This window comes from Rhipicephalus microplus, unplaced genomic scaffold, assembly GCF_043290135.1.
Source record: "Rhipicephalus microplus isolate Deutch F79 unplaced genomic scaffold, USDA_Rmic scaffold_14, whole genome shotgun sequence".
Classification (NCBI taxonomy): Eukaryota; Metazoa; Arthropoda; class Arachnida; order Ixodida; family Ixodidae; genus Rhipicephalus; species Rhipicephalus microplus.
In genome coordinates, this window is record NW_027464587.1 from 11,879,312 (window position 1) to 11,902,161 (window position 22,850).

Here is a 22,850-nt window from a genome sequence, read left to right on the forward strand (position 1 = left end):
ACATGCTGCTTGGATGAGTAGACTGTGCATAAGAGCAAATAAAGTGAGAGAACAGGGTTTTTATGTTATTTAAGAATTTTCAGAGCTTTTACTACTATTACTTTTACTACTATTACTATTACTACTATTACTTTTACTATTATTGCCTTCTGTAGTTTTATTTGTTTAATGTGTTTAACAGCCACAAGTGTCGCATAAGCTTCGCCGGTGAAAATGCTTGTATCAGAGTGCAGAATGCCGGCTTCCGAAAAGGATGGACCGACAGCTGCGTACGAGACAGAAGTGTTGAACTTTGAAGCATCCGTAAAGAACTCAGGACATGTGTATTTCTGTTGTTCTAGGAAGTATGTCTGAATATGTGCAATTGGCGTGTGCTTCGTAACCTCCAAGAAATACACGTCACAATCTATCGCCTGCCACTGCCACGAAGGCAGGCATACTGCGGGAGCCATGAACGGTGTTCAAGTGGCACACCAGTTTCCTTCACAGAGTGAGTAGGGCCGTCTCACAGAAGGCCGTTTCTCAAACAAAGCAAGGCTTGACATGTCATTAATTGCGGAATATGATGGGTGATCCTTGTATGCATTTACATTAAGATAATATTTCAAAGACATGAAACATATTTGTAGGTGGAGTGACTATTTCTTTGATTCCACGTACAGGCTTTCCACGGGGCTACTGCGAAAAACACCTGTAGAGAGACGGATGCCTAGATGATGAACAGGGTCAAGCATTTCAAGGGCAGTAGGTCTTGCAGACCGATATGCTATTGCCCCATAGTCCAGATGGATATGTATGAGGCTTTTATACAAATTCATTAAACACTTCTTGTCACTTCCCCGCGCAGTGCGTGACAACACTTTTAGAACGTTCATAGCGTTTACGCACTAGTTTTTTAAATATACGATTTGTGGTATGAGGGTTATCTTGGTGCCCAAGATTAGGCCTAAGAATTTGTGTTTGGTATTTACGGAAAAACGTTGCCCATGCAGTTGAATATCGCGTTCGGAATGAATGCCTCTCTTCCTGGAGAACAAGACACACATGCTTTTCTGTGCATTCAGTCGGAACCCGTTTTCTTCTGCTCAATTGGAGACTTTGTTCAAACCAAGCTGAACCTGCCGCTCACGCATGGCCAGACTACAAGGATTAAAACCAAGCTGGACGTCGTCGACATATGTACAGTAAAACATATTGTGGGGAATGGACTAGCGCGAAGAATTCATTTTGATAAAAAAAGTGTGCAACTAAGTACACCATCTTGTGGTACACCTGTTTCTCGGACAAATGTTTGAGAAAGAACGCTGTCCACTTGAACGCGGAATGTCCGGTTTGACAAGTAACTTCCGATTGTGGTAAACATTCTGCCACGCACGCCAAGATGGGACAGGTCTTTTAATATTCCGAAGTGCCATGTTGTATCGTAAGCCCTTTCAATGTCGAGGAACACAATGAGAAAATATTGTTTGTGGACGAAAGCATCTTCGATCTGTGCCTCGATACGAACAAGGTGGTCGGAGGCGGATCTGCCCTCTCGAAACCCACACCGAAATGGGTCGAGCAAATTGTTTGTTTCAAGGAAATGTACAAGTCGGCTGTTTATCATTTTTTCGAAAAGTTTGTACAAGCAGCTTGTAAGTGCAATAGTCCTACAACTCAAAACTGAAGAAGGGTCCTAGCCCTGTTTCAAAATGGGAATAACAATAGCCTCTTTCCAGGAAGTAGGGATAGCACCGGAGAAGCAGATAGCATTGTACAAGCCAAGTAAGGTTTTTGTGTTTTAATTGGTAGATTTTTTTAACATTTCATATACCACTCGGTCAGAAACTGGGGCGGAATTACTGCAGGAGTTTAGCGATGTTTGAAGCTCAGCTAAGCTGAAAGCTTAGTTATACGCCTTGTATCTAGTACATTTATGTTCAGGTTTCTGCTTATATTCTGTATTTTTGAAAAGCATAAGCATAGTGTGAAGAGCTGGACGCTCGTTCGAAGTGTGCACTGAGTAAGTTCGCTGATCTTCCAAGGTGTCACCCTGTGTGTTTAAGAGTGTGAGTGAGTGCACTTGTCTTCCTCCTACCCTACCAACCATGCTCCAGAGTTTAGCCTCCTGTGTACATGAATTGATTCCTGATAAAAACTTCTGCCAGCTTTCTCTTCTGGCCTGCCGAGGCGTTCTCCTGCTTTGAGACTTTATTTTCCGAAAGCTGTCAAGATTTTCGGCTGTCGGTGAGTTCCGAACCAACCTCCATGCTTCGTTTTGTTGTTTGTGCGCATTTCGGCACTCAGAGTTCCACCACGGCAAACGTCAATTTTTCAGGGTGTCCATTCGTTTATGGGATGCATTTTGTCGCAGCATCAGTCAAAAACGCTGTGAAGTAGTTTATAGCAGCATCAATGCTTAAAGTGCATATGTCGCGCCAACTTAAATGAGTGATGGTATAAAACTGTTCCCAGTCGGCTTTGCTTAATAGCCATTTGGGAACCTGTGGCAGGCATTCAGTTGATGTCGGTGTGCTCAAAACAACGGGAAAGTGGTCACTTCCGTAGGGATTACTAATGACTTTCCACTGATTACTGATGACTTTCCAGAGGAACAAGGGATGGAGATACTATGCTTATGTCTATGGAGGAATAGGTTTTGTTAGCGAGATTATAATAGGTTGGTTATTTTCAATTTAGATGACACGCGCTTGACGAGAGGAGGAACACTTCAATCAGTCAACCTCGTGCGTCGCAACGAGTCACCCCATAGCTTGCTATGTGCATTCAAGTCTCCAAGGAGGAGGTAAGGTTCTGGAAGTTCATCAATTAAAGATTGTAAATCATGTTTTTGCAGCTGATAGCTTGGAGGAATGTAAACAGTGCAAATTGTGGTCAGTTTATCAAAAAGAACAGCTCGAGCAGCCACTGCCTCAAAGGACATTTCGAGTTGTGTGTACATGCGATCCCTTGATTGACTAAATGGCTAAACCTCCGATTGGTGTCATGACATCATCACGGTCCTTTCAAAAAATAATGTAGTTGCGTAGAAAGTTGGTGCATTAGAAAGTTAGGTGTTTTTCTTGTACACAAAGCACTTTTGGTGAGTGTTTGTATAAGAGCTCTTGGACATCGTCAAGATTCCTTAGAAGGCCCCTGACGTCCCATTGAATGATTTGAGTGTTCATGATGAAAGCAAAGTAGTGCTGTGTGTACGAAGAGCGAGTGGCTGTTCAGGCGGGAAGTTTCATTTTAAGTAACAGGGCCATCACCAGGCCCCGTTATCCTTTTTTTTTTTCTGGGGCACTACAAGAAGCCCTGCCGCTCCCTCGGAACCAAGGGTACCAACGTATATATTGCCTCCTCGGAGGCACTAGATGCCCGCACGTGCGAGCCAGTTGTTCGAAGTTTAGGCCTCGCCTGATGAGGTGAGGCCTTGAGACTTGGAAGACCCTGGGGTCTCTGGTCTCTGTTCGTATGCAGGCGCCACAGCCGACGGCTCGCTCTGCAAAGGCCGAAGCAGTGGTGAGGGCTGGTGCGACACTACCCTCTGATGCTCCGCATCAGCATATGATTTTGGGCCATAGAATGGCGAGACCCTTCTTCTTGCTTTTTTAAATGAGATGTTTTCCTTCACCTTCAACGTGATGATCTCTTTTTCTTTCTTCCAGAATAGACATGACGGTGAGTATGAGGCATAATTTCTATCACAGTTGACGCAGTGTGCCGGTTCTGTGCAGGTAATGTAGGTGTGACCCTAAACTCCACATTGTGCACAAGTTTACTGGCCACGACAGCTTTGCAAGCCATGGCTCGATCGCTGACATTTAAAACATCGTCGCGAGTTAGGTATGTATGGTCGAACACGAAGCTTTGTGTACCCAGATGTAAGTGCTTCAAGAAGAATGCTGGAGGCAAAGGTAATGATTATATGTTTTGTTGAAGCCTCTTTGCCATTTCTTTTAACCTTGATTCTCGGTACATTACTTATATTCTCTTTTTTCCAGCCGTCGAGAAGTTCGGCATCTGTCAAGTCAACTAGGTCATCCTCCGACACGCCTCCTCGGACCGTGTTTATCGAACGATGTGCTGAAACAGTCATGGATAGTTTATCATATTGTTCCTTGTCTCAGACTTCAATGAGAAAGTCACCACTGGCTATTTTTGTTGCTTTGTAACCTGTTTCAAGTTTGTCTATTAGACACCTTGAAACCAGGAATGGTGAAAGTTTTCTGACAAGTTTTGCTGGCATGTCACTGTGGATAACGTGGTAGCGGGGAAAGTTGTTTTTGTTTAGTTGGAATCGTTGAAAGCTTGCTTCAATGCGCGCCCTCTTCCGAGAGCGGTCAATAAAGGTTTACAAGTTTTGGGCCATAAAATATGGAGTGTGTTCAGTGGCGGTGGCAGCCACCCACCACCGAGCCCAACGAGGAGACGCTGCAAGACATGAAGAAATTACTTGCATATGCCAGCTGTACACCACCACCATAACCTGATGTGAGGCATCCCAAGGTGGGGTGAACACACAAGGTTAACTCTTGCCGCCAGGAAGAACTAGAAGTAAACAGAAGTGGGAAGTAGACAGAACAGACCAAAAGTGAGAGATAAAGATGAAGTTGTAGGGGAGAGAGATAGGAAAAGGCGACTGCCGATTTCCCCTGGGTGGTTTCAGCCCAGGGGCGCCGTCTACGTGAAGCCGGGGCCAAAGGGGTGTGTTACCTCTGCCGGGGGGCCTTAAAGGTCTGAGCTACCAACGTCAGCTCAACCCCCAGGATCCCCTTTTCCCCGGACACGGTAAAGCCACGTGTGATGAGTGAAGAAAACGGGCAAGGCGCGTGTGATTTCGAGCTAACTGTGCGCGTGAGGTCAGCCAATCAGCTGACCACCTGTGGTGGCCCATGGAGGTGGCGTACCACGATTAGGCCACGTGTGATCATTACATGGCGGTAAGCTTTGTGGCTGGGGACGAGCCGAAGCAGCAGCAGACGGAAGACAGCGGGCCGAAGCGTCGGACGCAGGCGATCCAGGTTCCGGCCAGGGAACACGGCTGTCCATGCTACTGCCGTCCAACTACCAGCTGGGGTGGCGTTGCCGGCACAAGTACTCCATTTTGGGGCACGGCCTGGCCTGCTGTTCTCTTCCTTGCCGAGGGCATCGCGGATCTCGGCGAGGCGTCTCCACGGTCAGCCGTTCGGCACAGCGACGAACGTGGCCTGCCTAATGGTCATGGTTGCGCCGAGCATCGCGCCTCGACGCAAGCGCTTCGCTGGACGCGTTGGCCATTTACACGCATGGAGCATCGAGTCTCCGATGCGGGTTGACTGCTCCGTAGTGGCACCCATGCCATCGAGCGCCGGTGTCACCAGAGCGTCACACATAGGCAAGTGAGCGCATTCCATAGCGCCTTTCCACCGCCTCCTGCCCTGCGCCTCATCGGCGTCTGTCGTACCGCCAATCTGGCCCTCAGGGGACGAGCGAGATGTTCTGCCGGGCGAGACACGAGGACCACGGAGCCGTTCAAGGTCCAAGGTGGCCGAGGATCCAGGTGCCAAGGGAGTTGCTGGCTGAATCGAGGATCGCCGAGCAGTGCCAAGCCATACCGAGCGACGCGCCAGACTCGGACGTGGGCCGCGAGCTCATGAGCTGTGCACCCGAGGGTACCTGGCTGTGCCCTGACCAAGGCGAGGAACGCCGGTGACTGAGCTGCCGCACCGCAGCTGTGGCGAGCAGCATTTCAGCACGGCACAGACGGTGCTGTGCTGGCCAGAACCCGCACGTAGAACCGCTACGCCCGGGAGGTGATCAAGAGCTCGGAAACGAGGTCCGAAGTCGCGCTGGTCCAGGCATCTCCGCCACCGCTGCTCGAGAGTCGTGAGTCCACGGGACTGTTCTTCCTCATGTGCCGTGGTGGTCGTCCCGACGGCGCCCACATCACCAACTTTTTATATCCTTTCTTTTGTATGTAAACGTTTGAACACGTCTCCCTGTCTGTTTCCTGCACCGCTGCACAGTAGTGGAAGTGCTCGAACCGTCCTAAACATCACACCACGCAAGGCTGGGCGCGGGAAGGGAGTAGACCCCCCCCCCCCACGTTAGCTCGGGTCCTTGGTGTCGCTACACACCAAACGCCTGCTTGCACAGACGGCCCTGCGGGGTACAACTGATGCATCCAGAACAGCAATGTGCTCCCTAATAAAATGATAAAATGCATGTGCTAGAGAAGCTCCATAGGCTTTCGATCACAAAGATCCTCCGTTGTGAACAGCTGCTGCAGCCTGTGCTGTTCCGACTCAGTTGTCTGGTGTATGACCTCTACTTTAAGAATGGTATAGAGATTGTCATGAGGCCGAGAGCACAGAAGGTCTCTTACGATGGTGATGGTAGCAGGTGGTAAGGCACCAATGACATAGTCATACTTTCCTATAAACAATAGAACTCAGTGTAGTCAAAAGAGTGGCTCGGTGCTCAGAAATCAGTGTTTCGAGTCAGACTGCCAGAACTCGGGTAGCCTAAGAGTAGCGGCAACACGGTCAGGTACCATGGCATTTGGCATTGCGTCACTGTTAGCTGTCATATCCACGGTCTGCCGGGATGAACGTGGCTGAAGGTCTTCAGCCTGGGCACCCAAGAAGTGGGGCTGGCTACGAACAATTGGTGCGTTGGCAAAGGAATGAGCAGGTGGTGCATTGCCAGTAAATGTCAAGGTCAACACTTGTGAGAAGTTGTGAAGCATTTCCTATCCCTTAAGAGAACTACCTGGCCCAGTTCATACAACTTACTGTGCGACATTTTGCTGTTAGTGAAGACAACACACACACTGGTCGCAGACGGATGCTGATCCCGATTCTTTTTGTCCAGATCGCCAGGAAGGCGCATTTCACTGTGAGATCATCTCACCCCACATTCAAGCTGACCTCAGACGACCTAGGCCGGCTGATATGGGCACCACGCCACTATCATGAATTTTTCAAGAAAGTACCCCTCCCCCATGCACCATTTTCATCAGCGTATCAGCACTGTGACATCATCGTATAGCGGCCATTTCAAGCATAAATACGGGAGCCCAAATCATCATCATCATCAGCCTGACTACGTTCACTGCAGGACAAAGGCCTCTCCCATGTCCCGCCAGTTAACCCAGTCCTGTGCTTGCTGCTGCCAATTTATACCCGCAAACTTCTTAATCTCATCTGCCCACCTAACCTTCTGTCTCTCCCTAACCCGCTTGCCTTCTCTGGGAATCGGGTTAGTTACCCTTAATGACCATCGGTTATCCTGTCTACGCGCTACATGCCCGACCCATGTCCATTTCTTCTTGATATCAGCTATGATATCCTTAAGCCCCGTTTGTTCCCTAATCCACTCTGCTCTCTCCTTGTCTCTTAAGGGGACAGACTGCTCTTAGACATTTTTTGTTTGTTTCTTCAGTGATCTTGATCAAACCGGACAGAATTATGCAATTTTTTCTGCTGATTTCAAATGTTTAATTAGTTTTTCTGTAACTCATCTTATTCCTGAGATAACTTAAGTTTCCCCCTATTGTTTAAGGCTGCCATAGTTAAAAATTGCTTAATTAAAAGTAATATTTAAAATATCCTAACATAGACTAATGACTATAGATTGAAATAATGCAAGAGTTTTTTTGTTTTAAGCCTTCCTTATTATTTTACAGCAAAATGAACTATCCATTTTTCGAAAGCATTTGGAATTGTGTTGAATTTTGATGAGTAATTAATTAAAAAGGCTTGTTCTCTAAATTCTGCTCCCATACTTTCACCCTACACACATACAGGTTTCCATTGCAAAAAGAATTATTGTTGTACTTGCCCTAGCTGCAGAGATATTGAGGCCTCAAAATTGAACAGTTGTAAATTTAGTTTTCTAAGAAAAAATAGAAAAAACTGAAAACACACAGTTCCATCAAAAAGCAACAATCATGGTGTGCATGTTTTACAATCCTCAAAAAAGTGCTCATAAATTAGTAGCAGCGCTTCTAACACAGGTGCCGGCAAGTTATAAAGAGGCCTCGAAGTTGGTTCCCCATCTTTTGCAGGTTTTGCATGTTAACAGCACCAAGAATCTGCACAGTTAGAATGACATTACAAAAAAATTACAACTTCTTGGTGTGTACAAATTTGCAGAGAGATAGCAAAATACTTGCAGATACCAAATATGTCAATTTTAAATGATTTTTTTTGTCACTTTTTGGTCCCAAAGAGCAGTCTGCCCCTTTAAGGTTACACCTACCATTTTTCTTTCCATTGCTCACTGCGTTGTCTTCAATTTAAGCTGAACCCTCTTTGTAAGTCTCCAGATTTCTGCTCCTTAGCTAAGTACCGCCAAGATACAGCTGTTATATACCTCCCTCTTAAGGGATAGTGGCAATTTACCTGCCATAATTTGAGAGTGCTTGCCAAATGTGCTCCACCCCATTCTTATTCTTCTAGTTACTTCAATCTCGTGGTTCAGCTCCACGGTTATTACCTGCCCTTAGTAGACATAGTCTTCTACAACTTCAAGTGCACTATTACCTACCTCGAAGCACTGCTCTTTTCCGAGGTTGTTATACATTACTTTCGTTTTCAGCAGATTAATTTTAAGACCCACCTTTCTGCTCTCTTTGTCTAACTCCGTAATCATGAGTTGCAATTCGTCCCCTGAGTTACTCAGCAATGCAATGTCATCGACGAAGCGCAGGTTACCAATGTACTCTCCATTAACTCTTATCCCTAACTGTTCCTATTCTAGGCTTCTGAAAACCTCCTGTAAGCACGCGGTAAATAGCATTGGGGAGACTGCGTCCCCCTGCCTTACACCCTTCTTGAATGGTATTCTGTTGCTTTCTTTATGAAGAGAAGTGATTCTTAAGAGAGAAAGGAAGAGAAAAGTGAGCCCCGTAACTGTCTGCTTCAGTGAGCGACACCTCAACAGTAGCTCACAAGGGATGGGGGTGAGGAGGGATAAAAGGCTAGGAGTAAAGATGTAGAAAAGAGGAAGAAGAAGAAGAGGAAGAGGCAGAGCGAGCGACAACAAACTGAGGGGATAAAAGAGATAGGAAAGATGGGAGCACGGTCACTGGAGTCCGAGGACGGGGCACACCTGCGAGAGCTCTTGTCGGCGTCGGTAGATGGCGTAGAGCAAGTCCAGTCGGTCAGAGCTACACTGTCGTCGAAGGTCGTCGGCGTCAGGAAGTGACGTAGGGCGAGCCCAGTCAGCCAGAGCTACGCTGACGCCGGAGATCGCAAGCGCGCGCGCACAACCGGTCGGCACGGAATCCAGCAAGCGAGCCTGTTTCTTTATGAAGCACTATGGTAGCAGCAGTTTATCCCCTGTAGATTTCTTCCAAGATGTTTATATATACTTCATCGATGCCCTGATTCCGCAGTGTCTTCATGACGGCTGATATTTCTACTGAATCAAACGCTTTCTCGTAATCTATGAAGGCTATGTATAGTGGTTGGTTATATTCTGAGCATTTCTCTATTACCTGATTGATAGTATGAACGTGGTCGATTGTTGAGTAGCCTGTTCGAAATCCTGCTTGTTCCTTTGGTTGATTGAATTCGAATGTTTTCTTTACTCTGTTAGCAATTACCTTTGTAAATGGCTTGTATACTACAGAGAGCAAGCTGATCGGCCTGTAGTTCTTCAAGTTCTTGTCATCTCTTTTCTTATGTATTAAGATGATGTTAGCGTTCTTCCAAGACTGTGGTACTCTTCCCGTCAGGGGACACCGCGTAAACAGGGTGGCTAATTTTTCTAACACAATCTCTTCTCCATCTTTCAGCAGATCTGATGTTACCTGATCCTCACCAGCAGCTTTGCCTCTTTGCATGCTCTCCAAAGCATTTCTCACTTCTATCATTACTGGTGGAGTGTCATCTGGGTTACTGCTAGTTCTTATAGTATTAAGGTCATGGTTGTCTCGGCTACTGTACAGATCTTTGTAGAACTCCTCCGCTATTTTAACTATTGTATCCATATTGGTAGTTACTTTGCCTTCTTTGTCCCTTAGTGCATACATCCGATTTTTGCCTATCCCAAGTTTCCTCTTAACTGTTGACACTTCCTCCGTTTTTCAGAGCATGTCCAATTATTTCCATGTTATACCTTCTTACATCGCATACCTTACGCCTATTAATCAACCTTGAAAGCTCTGCCAGTTCTATTTTGTCTGTTGTACTTGAAACTTTCATAATTTAACGCTTCTTAATGAGATTCTTCGTTTCCTGGGAAAGCTTGCCGACTGAACTTGGCAACGTTTAACGCTAGAACCTCATCTTGTGAGGGAAATCTAGCTGTACTATTCGAGGAGCTAGAGGGTGTTAAATGGGATATAATAGGGCTCAGTGAGGTTAGGAGGACAGATGAGGCCTACACGGTGCTACAAAATGGGCACGTCCTTTGCTATAGGTGCTTGGCTGACAGAAGAGAACTGGGAGTGGGGTTCCTAATGCACAGAAACATAGCTGGCAACATAGAGGAATACTATAGCATTAACGAAATGGTGGTAGGTATCGTAATTAAACTAAATAAAAGATACAAGATGAAGGTGGTACAGGCTTACGCACCTACATCTAGCCATGATGACGCCTCAGTTGAAAGCTTCTATGAAGACGTGGAATCGACAGTGAGTAAGGTAAAAACACAGTATACTATACTGATGGGAGACTTTAATGCAAAGATAGGGAAGAAGCACGCTGGAGACCAGGCAGTAGGAGATATGGCATCGGTACTAGAAACGCCAGAGGAGAGTTACTAGTAGAATTAGCAGAACGCTATAATTTACGCTATACCTTCTACCAAAAACGAGAAAACAGTAAGTGGACATAGAGGAGCCCTAATGGCGAAAATAAGAACAAAATAGACTTTATAATGAGTGCATACCCAGGTATCGTGCAGGATGTGGAAGTGGTTGGCAAGGTACGATGCAGTGACCATAGAATGGTACGGTCTCGAATTCGCCTAGACTTGAAGAAGGAACGACAGAAACTGTTTGCAAGAAGCCAATCAATGAGCTAGCACTGAGAAGGAAAATACAGGAATTCAGAATCTCGCTTCAGAAGAGGTACTCGGCTCTTAGTGAGGAAACCAACCTTAGCATAGATACAATGAATGATAATCTGACGAGTATCATTACGGAGTGTGCAGTGGAAGTTGGAGGCAGGGTAGTTACACAGGACACTGGAGCCCAAGTATTCAAGCATAAATACTGAATATGATACAGAGCCTTGTAGATACAATTTTGACTTATAAACCCCATTTCCTAGTAATCACTGAAACCTGGCTGCATTAAGATTGTCAAAATTGAAAAATAGTGCCTCCTTTATGCACGCTCATACATAGAGACAGATGATGATGATGTGTGGTGCTTTGTGGAGCAAGGGCAATTTGAGGGCTAAAGAGCAACAGGTCATAGGGAAAGACAGATGAACAATAAGTATGATGGGTGGCTGTATAAGGGCCTGAAAATGCCTTGCGCTAAGGCTGGTAAAACATAGAAGTAATGAAACCGTAATAGTGGTGTGAAATGTATAGTGAGAATGGGTGGTGAAAGGTTCTGATAAAAAAGCAAGGTGAAAATCATTGACACTAGCACAAGTGCATCATCAGCGCCCTTGTGTCCAAGGGCCGCAAGGCAGGTGCTTTTCAATGTCAGCCACCACAGCAGCAACCTCTCTTGAGAGGTTGCTCTACATGATGCCAGAGTATATTACATAAAAAAATGCAAATATTTCTTTAAAAAACCAACACAGATTTACGAGTGAAAAGTGGTTCCCTACCGACAAACATTGCAGGGTGAAGTAGAATCTGTTGTCGGTAAGGTATTGGAAAGCATTGTCTTCTTAAGAGTGTCTAATTGTTCACACTAGATTAAAATGTGAAGCACTGTTAGTACTTCACCACATCTGTCACACAATGGTGGATCGCCGCCAGACAAAAGGTATGAGTGTGTCCTGTATGTGTGTCCTATTCTGAGCCTTGTTAGTGTTACCTCTGTTTGACATGATTCCCACAGTGGCATGCAATCACTAATGTGTGGCTTAATAATGTGTATTTCGTTTTGTATGTGTCTATCCTGCTTTCTCTGCCAGTAATCTCTGAGCTTTTGTTTGATAGACAGTTTAAGGTCAAGGAACGGGATAGATATGTGTGTAGTGGCAGTGCTTTCGTGGACGGACGCAGCGAGTTGGTCCGCCATCACGTTGCCTTGGATCTCGAGGTGCCCTGGCACCCAGAACACTATGACATGTTGTTTGAGTGTGTAAAGCGTACAAAAATGGAGTAAAGTAAGATGAGGACGGGGTTTTTTTTTTTCGAGTTTGTAGAGCTTTTACCATTCTGAGGGAGTCCATGTAAATTATAGCTTTTTGTAGTTTTAATTGTTTGATGTGTGTAGCGGCCACAAGTATAGCATATGCTTCCACTGTGAAGATGCTTGTTTCTGGATGTAGAGGGCCAGCATTTCAAAAGGATAGGCCGACAGTAGTGTAGGACACAGAAGAGTCAGACTTAGAGGCATCAGTAAAAAACTTTGGACGTGTGTATTTGTGTTGAAGTTCCAGGAAGTACAGTCAAATCTCGATAATTTGAACTCGAAGAGGCCCGAAAATTTATTCGAATGAAAGGAAGTTCAAATTATTGAAAGCTAGATGAACCAAGGGCTCACCATGCAGTGGCACACGTGCATTGAGCTAATACACGAAAGAGAAGTTCCAGAAGACTTGCATTTATTCACAAATCACAGGACACCTGTCATTGATTGAAGTATTCGGTGATGCGAATCTGCACTCGTTTGCCTTGCAGCGAGTCAATTTCCTGCGCAGATTGCAAAGCATTTCTACTTTGGCTTCAGCATTCTCCTGGCAAAAGAAGTTGCGCACGGCAATGTAGAGCGCCGACACTCTCTAAAAACGACGACTACGTCTCTGCTACTCAGCCGCAGCGTGGCCAGCATGTGACGAAAAAAGAGGAGCGTCTTCAAGCGGAGAGAAGCAGACTGGCATCTGAGAGTGAACCAGCACCCAGCACTCCATGGCAGCTTTTTTTTTTTTTTTTTTTGCTCTCTTCACACGCATTTTTGAAAGGAGAATGGTCTATGTGATAGGGATGGAAAAGGAGGAAACCTGGCACCGGCGTGTGAGAGAGAGCCAACACTCTGCGACAGCTTTCTTTTTTTTTCCCCATCTCTCTTCAGGTGCGGCGTTGAAAGGAGAAGGATCTTTACGTGGAAGAGACGGAAAAAGAGAAGCGAAGCACAGCCGCGTTGAAGATTAGCATTTGAGAGAGAGCAAACATTCCACCGCAGCCTTTTCTTTCTTTTTCCTTCGGGCGCAGCGTTGAGGTGTCGGAGGTGTTGCCGCGGGATTCGGCATGGTGCTAAGAGCATTTTCGGAGCGCGGTATGTTTGCATTATCCGTCGCAATCACTCGCACGTTCGAATTACAGAGCGTTTTCACACATTGAAATACACATGGTTTTGACGGGACCTCAGCATGAGTTCAAATTAACTGTAAGTTCAAATTAAGCGCATTCGAATTAATGAGATTTGTCTGTATGTGTGGCTATGGGCAATGGGCATGTGTTTTGTAACTTCTAGAAAAGACACATCGCAATCTATAGTCTGCCGCTGCCACAGTGGCAGATATGCTGCAGGAGCCATTAAACTGTGTTGAAGTGACACACCACTTTCCTGAGCGAGACCCTTCAGGCAAACTGAGCAGGGCTGTCTCACTGAAGGCCTGTTTTGAAACAAAGTGTAGCTCAACAAATTATTAACGGTGGAGTATGAAGAGTGTTTCTAGCCTGCATTCACCTTAAGGAAATATACAAAGGACATGTAAGTTTTCTGCAGATGAAGCAGCCACTCATTTGACTTGACGCAGACGTTTTCTAAAGGGCTGGGGCGAAAAGTACCCGTGGAAAGGTGAATGCCCAAATGGTGAACAGGGTCAAGCATTTGCACGGCACTTGGTGTTGCAGACTGATATATTATCGCCCCATAATCTAGACACGGGCATGTAAGGCTTTTATGAAGATTTATCAAACATTTTCTATCGCTGCCACATGATGCCTGTGATAAAACCTTCAGTACATTCATTGCTTTCAGGCACTTGTTTTTTAAATGTCTAATGTGAGGAATTAATGTTAGTTTCTTGTCTAAAATAGTGCCTAAAAATTTTTGCTCATATTTCACTGGTAACCTTTGATCGAGCCGGTCATTGTTTGGATCGGGATGGAGACCTCTGTTCCTTGTGAATAAAACGCATATGCTTTTTTATGGATTAAGGGTGAACCCATTCTCGTCCGCCCAGTTGCTTGTCTTAGTCAAGCTAAGTTGAACCTGCCACTCGCACATTGCAAGGTTACATGATTTGTAACCTATGGGCACATCGTCGACGTATGTGCAATAGAACATGTTCCGCAAAATAAAGGTATGCACGGTATTCATTTTGTAATAAAAAGTGTACAACTCAGCACACCACCCTGCAGCCCTCCCGTCTCCTGGACGAAAGTTTGAGACAAGACATTCCCCATATGAACACGGAAAAATGCGTTATATGATTATTTGCAGCAAAATTTGAATTCCTGCTCGAACATTCTTGTAACAGGCAATTTCAACCTTCCCTGCATTAACTGGTGCCGCCTTTCTAATGACTGCAAAGATTTCAAAAGTGCCGAATCTTACTACAAACGACATTTACGTTTTCTTTAACCCAGTTGGTTTCCGATGCCACAAGAATTTCCAGTTCTTCCTTACTTCATCTTGTGTTTCTAAGTAACTCGCTTCAAAATTTCTCTCTTAGTATTAAGGACCGAATATCTGATCATTGGTTATTTGTTTTAGAGTGTCCTATTACTGGTGTGCGGTCCTACGTTTAACCTACAGACCCATTAGTGATAAACTATATGCGTGCGTGTGATGATGGGGTCATTCGTTGCATGGAATCCTTATTCCCTTCCTTTATTGAGTTAAATGATGTTAATGAGCTGTGGTCAAAGCTCAAAGACACGGTCACTCATTGTGAAAACACGTACGTTCCTTTAAAAAAAGCATATCAACAGAGAGTAGCTGTGGCTGTATTCTGATCTTATACATCTGAAACTAAAGATAACACGATTTCGAAAACATGGTGATAGAAGAGAGTTTCCAAGTCAGCATAAGTCAGGTAATTTCCAAGTCAGGATTTCCAAGGCAGCACTTTTCTGAATAAAGTGAGTGCCGCAAGAGACCAGTTTTTTTTTTTTTTTTCTGCACCTTGACATCTTTCATGTCGGAAAAACCGAGAAAATTCTGGCGATATTTATCTAAAGATAAATGTGGCATCACAGAGATTAGAACATCTAGCATAAGCATTGACAATCCTTTTACCGTTGCCAATGAATTCAATGCATTTTTTCAAGTTCATTTTTACTTTGAAAGCGCCGCATGCACACTTACAGCCCTACACATTTCGTTATCCGATGTTCGAAGAAAATTTAAGCAAGAGCGGCATTTCTAATCTTTAGCGTAATTTAGACATTAAAATATCACCAGGTCCGGACCAGGTCAAGTGTTTTTTCTCAACAAGTATGCAATCAGGTAGCAGGGTACAGTTGATCCCCGCTACAACGAATGCTGCTTCAACGAAATTCCCGCTATAACTAAAAATTCACGGTTCCCTGTCAGCAGCCCATAGGAGTCAATGCATAATAAATATTGTCGCCATAACAAACACTTTTCCTTCTGCCGCCCCGCTACAACAAAATTTCACAATGCGATTCCAGGCTCAGATATTTATTGCTATACAGCAAACCAAATATTTAACATTTTGATGTATTTTCAGATCCTAAAAATACGTCGACGAAGTCTAAAACACGCGTTGCAGAAATTAGCGCTGTTCAGCAAGCATGGGCGCCGCCATTGCTCGATAGCGATGGCAACGTGATTTCCAAAAGCAGAGCAGTCTCATTATCATCGCTATTGCCACGTTCCATTTCTCAAGTTTTGTTATCGCCCCAAAACACTATACAATTCTCAGCGCAAAACGCGCGTGCAGTTTTCGAGAAGCTTCCGGATTTTAGTAGATCATTTCGATAAGCTCACGCCCACTCTGCGAACTGTACAGATTATTCTGGAACCTACGCCACTGCCAGCGATAACGCTAGAACATTCGATGGCAAGAGTATAAATGCCAACGCACCTCGCCAATTGTCAGTAGTTGATAGACGGCCGACGCTCCGTTTGCCGCTATCAGTCCAAGACTGCTACTGTAATCGGACTTTCCGTTTACCGGGCACAGGTTCGCCCTGTTAAACAGTTCCAACACAAAGTCTCCTGTCTTCGGCCACATCACGACCCCCTGACACTATCGAGCAATGGCGGCGCCCATACTTGCTAAACAGCGGTACAGTGGCTAGAATAGGAAAGTGTGATGAACGCGCCGGCCAGCGCGTAACACCTTGGGAGGAAACCGCCAGATGGCGTTGGCACATGTTTGCACGTCACCCAAGGCAGCGATGCGCTGCGCAGAGACGGGAATTAACCATACGCCCGGGCAATGTGAAACATCTAAAATATACTTTTTTGATCGTGCATGGCCTAAAATGGCGACCGAGAAAATATGTTAATTAGCTTCTGCAAAACAGGCTGCCTACGCGGGTGCGCGACTGAACTAAAATATCGACAGGGTGCCGAAAGTAAATGCATGACGGCACTGAAACATTTTATCAACGTGAAGTGGTAGTAGAGTGGAACGATGAACTAAGTTGTGAGTCATAGCTTGCAACACCTTCCACAGCGAACCATTATTTCCTCAAGCACTAAACTGTAAATAAAGCCCATCACTCATAATGTCATACCCAGTTACGAGAATCACGAGCGGTATCTGGATGAAAACCTTTTTTAGATGCGGAGCATCTTATACTCGCGCCTTGTAGTGCGCCGTCCGCACCGCTTCTCAAACATTCGACAGCTGACGCGCGCGCATGCGCCGTCGCGCCGTCGCCCACTCTTCCACCATCTGTGCATCCCTTCCTCCTCTACACACCGCGCGCGCTTCACTCCTCCACCATCTGTGCACCCTTCCTCCTCTACACACCGCGTTCGACATCTACAATTCTCCTGATTCTCCAGTGGACGCGCATGTGGCGTCGCGCTTCGAGAACATTCAACAGCTGACAGTGCATGAGCCGTCGTGTCGTGCTATATATATACTCAAGGTCGGCGCTCGCTCGCTCAGTTGCCGCTCGTCGGTTGGTTTGTACGGCGCGTCGACGTCCAAGGTCGCGGTGAAATGAATTCCAACGAATCCACAAACACAATGATCGACGTCCCTTCGACCAGCGCCGCCCTTTCGCATACGTGTGTACGTGTTCACTCATTTAACACCCCCTCCTACAACCACGTTAACCAATTTAGCCATCGACCCAAGTAAGTCGCAATTTAACACCCCATTTCACAACCACGTTAACCAACTTAGCCATCGACCCAAGTAAGTCACACTTTAACACCCCGTTAACCAGTTATATGGTCCGCATCCTCCTCAGTGTTCCCCCGAGGGAAGCTGCGGGCAATTTTTTTTTTGCACACAGGCCATACAACGCGTTTCCGTGTAGTGACTCACTATCTGTTTACTACAATGCTTTCTTAATAATTTGTGAGGCGTCCTTTTTATCCCCAAGAAAAAAGTTTTATAGCTCACAAGTGCCCCACAGAACATTGGGCTGCAAGCCTAGGTGACGCGCGTGAGCTTCAGGTGCTTCCTCTTTTCACGGGAAGATGCTCGCTCCTTGTGGAGTACCTCTGTGTAAAAAGGAAAATGGGAGAGCAGGAAAAACTTGGTTACTTGATTGGTGAGGCTAGGACCATGTTGTGCGCAGCCCAGTGTGGCATTTTTTTTTTCTTTTCAAGCAGGAAACAAGCTCTTCCAAGCTGTCACTGTGAAGCTCGTTGTAGCTAAACCACATTGAATAGGTGATTTCAAGGGTGTCTACAAATTCGAAGAGCTTCTCCGAAGGGCCTACCCATAGGTGTCCGCGCGAGGGGGGCAAAGGGGGCTAGCCACTTGAGAGGGGGGCGCTGCATCTGTTCTATACATTGACTAGGCAGCAAGGCACTCTTCTAGTCAACTAAAAGGGGGGCGTAAACTCTGCCTCATACACTGATTAAATAGGGAGGAGGCGCCCTCCAACAAACCTTCCCTCCCCCCCCACCCCGGAAGGGCAAGCACGCCTGTGGGTTTACGCCTTTCAATGTTGGCAATGTCGCCATTCACAGTGTGCTCGCAGTGCCGGGAGATGTACCTCTCGCCGACGTGCAACTCGCACACAGCCGAGTTTTCTTCAAGCAGCTTGTCAGTGGACGAGATCGCGCTCCGCAAATGCGCTAACAGAGTTTCGTCTTTTGGAACGCTAAACTTTTTAGCCGACTTGTAGCCTGTAGTGCACCCCGGGACGGAGCAATGACTGTTTTCGCGCCATGAGAGTGCATACAGAAGCATTGGTGTCAGAGTGCCACCGCAATTAAAGAAACGAGGACGAACGCGCCCGACGAAACTGTCGGGAACGTGCAAACAATGTGGATGGATAGATGTGGCTGTACCCTTTAGATCGGGCGGCGGCCAACGCCACCTAGCCGTAATACTTGGTGAACTAACCACTAGATTTTTTTTTTCCTTTATATAGTGAAGTTGAGGACTGGTACTTCGCAGTCAAGAGTTTAATTTTTACTTGTGCCTTGACTTTAGCCACCAATCAGATAACCTTCTTCTAATTAATTCTACCCGCTTAAAAGTCTATCTCTGTCCCTAAACCCCAGTGCTTTGAAAAACTCCATCACACTGAACTATAGGGTGAAGCCCTTAACAGAACATTATCAAGTGTTCGGCAGTTTCCTCCTCCTCTCCACATGCACTGCATACAATGTCTACCGCTTCGTATTTGGCCCAATATGCCTTGGTTCGCAATACTCCCGTCCTGGCCTCAAACAGTAAAGAACTACCCCGAGTATTATCATAGATCCTTTCCTTGGCAATTTCCTGCTTAAAAGTTCGATAGATCTCTAGTGCACACTTCTTAATCATGCCCATTCTCCACATGTCAGTCTCCGTTTCCTTCACTTTCTTCTTAACCGATAGTTCTTTTTGGTTTGGCCACCTGCTGTTTTCTAAGTATTTACCAGTCAAATTCCTGGTTCGCTTCCTCCATGTTGTATCGACATTCTTTATGTACAAGTAGCTGAAAACCTTTCTAGCCCAACGCTCCTCCCCCATTTCTGTCAATCGCTTCTTAAATTTTATCTTGCTGCTAGCTTCCCTGCCCTCAAAGGATGTCCATCCTATATCACCTTGTACTCCCTGATTTGGTGTATTCCCGTGAGCTCCTAAAGCAAGCCTACCTATTCCACGTTGCTTAATTTCTAATCTTGCTTGAACTTCTGATCTCATGCACAAGACCGCATTGCCGAACGTCAGCCCAGGAGCCATGACCCCTTTCCATATTCCTCTCACAACATCATGCCTATTGTAATTCCACAGTGCCACTATTTGTCACCACCGCTGCATTCCTGTTACCTTGAGTCGTAACGTACATTTCGTGTTCCCTTAGGTACTAGGTCCCATTGCTTATCCATACGCCCAGATATTTGTAGTTATCTGTTATCTCTAGCGTGACTTCCTGTATCCTAAGCTCACAACCTTCATTATCATTAAAAATCATGACTGCTGATTTTTCCTTACTGAATCTGAAATCTAACCTTTCTCCCTCATTACGCCAAATGTCTATCAATCTCTGCAAATCTGCCTTGTTGGCGGCCATTAGCACTATATCATCTGCGTGCATTAATGCTGGTAGTGCCTGGTCAATGACTTTTCCTTGTTTGACGAAAGAGAGGTTGAAGCCAAGTTCACTTCCCTCTAATTTGGCCTCTAATAAACGTATAAACGACTGCGCGTGCCCCCATGCGGCTCCTCCTCGGAAGTTTCAGTGCGCTTTGTAGGCCGCTGGCTGCTCGTCACACTTTCCTATTCTAGCCAGTGGTTTCTGGTAGTGTCAACGCATGTTTTAGACTTCGTAGCGGCGTCCATGCTTGCTGAACAGTGGTGGCTCAACGCGTGTTTTAGACTTCGTGGCGGCGCCCATGCTTGCTGAACAGCGGTGGGTCAACGCGTGTTTTAGACTTCGACGTATTTTCAGTTTCTGAAAATGCATCAAAATGTTAAAATTGGGTTTACTGTATAGCTGCAGACGCTCCAACGCTGAAAATCAGTTGCTTAACTCATGGTTTCCTTCGCGCAGCTGCTGGGTGCATCTGTAGGAGGATGCCTTTTCAGATTCCAATGGTTATCATTTCGTTCGCGCTTGGCCAGTGTGGTAACTAATCAAAGCGGCTGTTCTTCCGCATTATCAACAAAATCAGCTAGCTGCGAGTGATGGATGATAATAATGGGATAAAATAAGGCAAAAGTCACCGCTTCACAATACCCTGCTGCCATCTCGGGGTTCTGACGGCTGCTGGTGTTAACGTGTTAATGCAACTGTTTGGTTCATTCACGAAAGTGATTGTAGTCATTGTTTCAGCGTGCTTTTCACCATAGCCTTGCTATGCATGGGTGAGAATCGTGTCGTGACGCTGCTGCGATAGAATAAAAAGCAGTGAACACTTTTTGAATTTTGAGAATAAACGTTCCTTTGTTTTGCTAGTTCAAATCGGCTATATTTTTTTCGATTTCACTACAATGAAATTTTTGCTTCAACCAAATTTTTTCCTTGTAGCGGGGTTCGACTGTAGCTATATATAATTTACAAAAAGTTGTTAGAATCCTGCATGATACCTGATGACTGGCACTCTGCAAGAATACCCAGTTCCGACTCACAAGTCTGGGTACCCTTTAGAATTAAATAATTACAGACCAGTTTCTTTTAATCCACTGCTTGTTAAGTGCTTGAACATGTTTTATTTGAAACGATTATGACGTATTTGGAGGATAATGATTTACTTCATGCAAATCAACATGGCTTTAGGGCTGGTTTATCCACAAATAACACAGTTAGGCGAGATAATGAATTATTTTTTTTAAGTGTAGTAAATGTGAGGGGTCAAATTGATGCAGTATTTCTGGAATTCTTCAAAGTGTTTGATGTTGTTCAGCATGCTGATTAAGTTACCAAACTACATTCTAGGGCCTTGAACTCGCTATCATTCATTGAATAGAATGTTCTTTGTCCTCAATAAAACAGTATGTTGCCGTAAATTGTATTTCCTAAACACCGGATGTTCACTCGGGAGTGCCGCAAGGCTTGGCACTCGGCCTTTTAAAAATGTTCTTAGTTGAAATGATATTTATTTGTTTGTTCATTCGCCTGTGAAGATCCGACTGTTTGCCGACAATTGTGTTGAATATGCTAATGTGACTGACCATTCCAACCAAGTTCGATTCAATGATACGTTTGTGGGGGTGCTGACACCCCCCCTGTAAAGTTGTCTGCGCCGCGTGGCGCACGTGTCTCGCCCCAGGGCGTTATTTCGGTGGTGACCACCACCGGGCGATAGATGGCGTTGTGTTCGCTCTGAGTACCACTGTTGGTAGAGTGGCAGCGCCGGTGGTGGCCCCTGGCGGAAGGCGGGCCTTGGTGGTGGGCGAGCGTTGAGCGAGTCTCTTCTGCGCGTGGCGGCTGCCGCGAACGGTTGTCTGTAGCGCGGGTCCCCGGTGCTCGGCACCGCGGGCTTCGCGCCGGGGTCCCGCGTGTAAGGTCAGGCGTTGGCGACGCCGCCTTGGGTATGTGCTAGTGTGTTGGGTGTGTTAGTGTGGGTTTATCATGTTATTGTGTGTTTAGTGTGTCCCTGCGTTATGTTGTTTGTATGGTAGCGTGTTAGTTGAAATTGGTGTATCATTCGGCGGACGATATCGTCGTCTAAATTAGTTAATAAATGTATGTATGTTGTGTGCTTTGTACCGACCGCGTCAACTGTGTCCGTCACTCCAAGAGCGTGGCGTGGCGGTGCGCGCGTTCGCCTCGCCGAGACCCCACACTGGCTGCCCAACGTGGAGCTCTTGGAGTGTCGGACGACAGTTCTTGCGGTTCGGTACAGGGATTTTGTTAGAGCCGGAGTAGAGTAGGCCTAGGGGGGGACTTCTTTGCTAGCGTCGGTGGTGTGCTTTGTTGAGAAGCGAGGGGATTGGTTTTGTAACGTGTTTCAATTTGTCGGCAGGTTGACTTTCTATTTTTTTTTTTGCTCGCAAGTGTTCTTATCTTTTTGTTAGTTTTCAAAAACGTTGTTGAATTAGGACGAGAGCCATGCGGTCCGCATCCTGGGGTGAGCAAGGCCTAGAGCACGTGGTTTGTAGGCCAGGCCCGAAGCGAGTGAGTACGGAAGCCTCGTGGGTGGTCCGATTTTCTGTAAATAGCTTCTTCTATATCTTTGGGCTCAGGGAGCCGGGCGTCGTTGCTGACTTGTATTGCGGCTCGACGCCGGGGCGTCGTGACACCGCCCGGGGCGGTGGACGCCGATCGCTCGGTAAGCTGCTGCGTGCGGCGAGCGATAGGGCCACCTCACAGAGTGGACGTCTCCTCGCGGCTGCCTCTTCTGCGCCTAGGCTGGGTGCTGGGTGGATGCCGGTTGTTGCCGAGCGACTCATTAGGCCTAAGGCTCTGCGCAGCCGCCTGTCGCACGTGGCACAACTAGGTGGATCGTAGCGTTGAGGTGTTGCGCTCTGCTTCCCTCACTTTTTTTTTTTTCTTGTGAGCACGAGTTAGGAAAAGTGATTTTTGTTTTTATTTTGATGGGCGTCTCGGCCGCCACCGATGTATTAGCTAGCAGTACTGACCAAGTACCACGTGGACGGAAAACTCGGAAGCTTCCTTCCCGAGGACCTGCTCGATTGTTTTCT

The 22,850-nt window shown here is 46.1% G+C and overlaps 1 protein-coding gene across 4 annotated transcripts in view; it reads right to left on the reverse strand.

Annotated features, from left to right (window-relative positions):
- The window catches only part of LOC142761673 (uncharacterized), a 134,804-nt gene that overhangs the window by 79,944 nt on the left and 32,010 nt on the right, over positions 1–22,850 (reverse strand). The gene's annotated exons all lie outside the window — the stretch shown is intronic.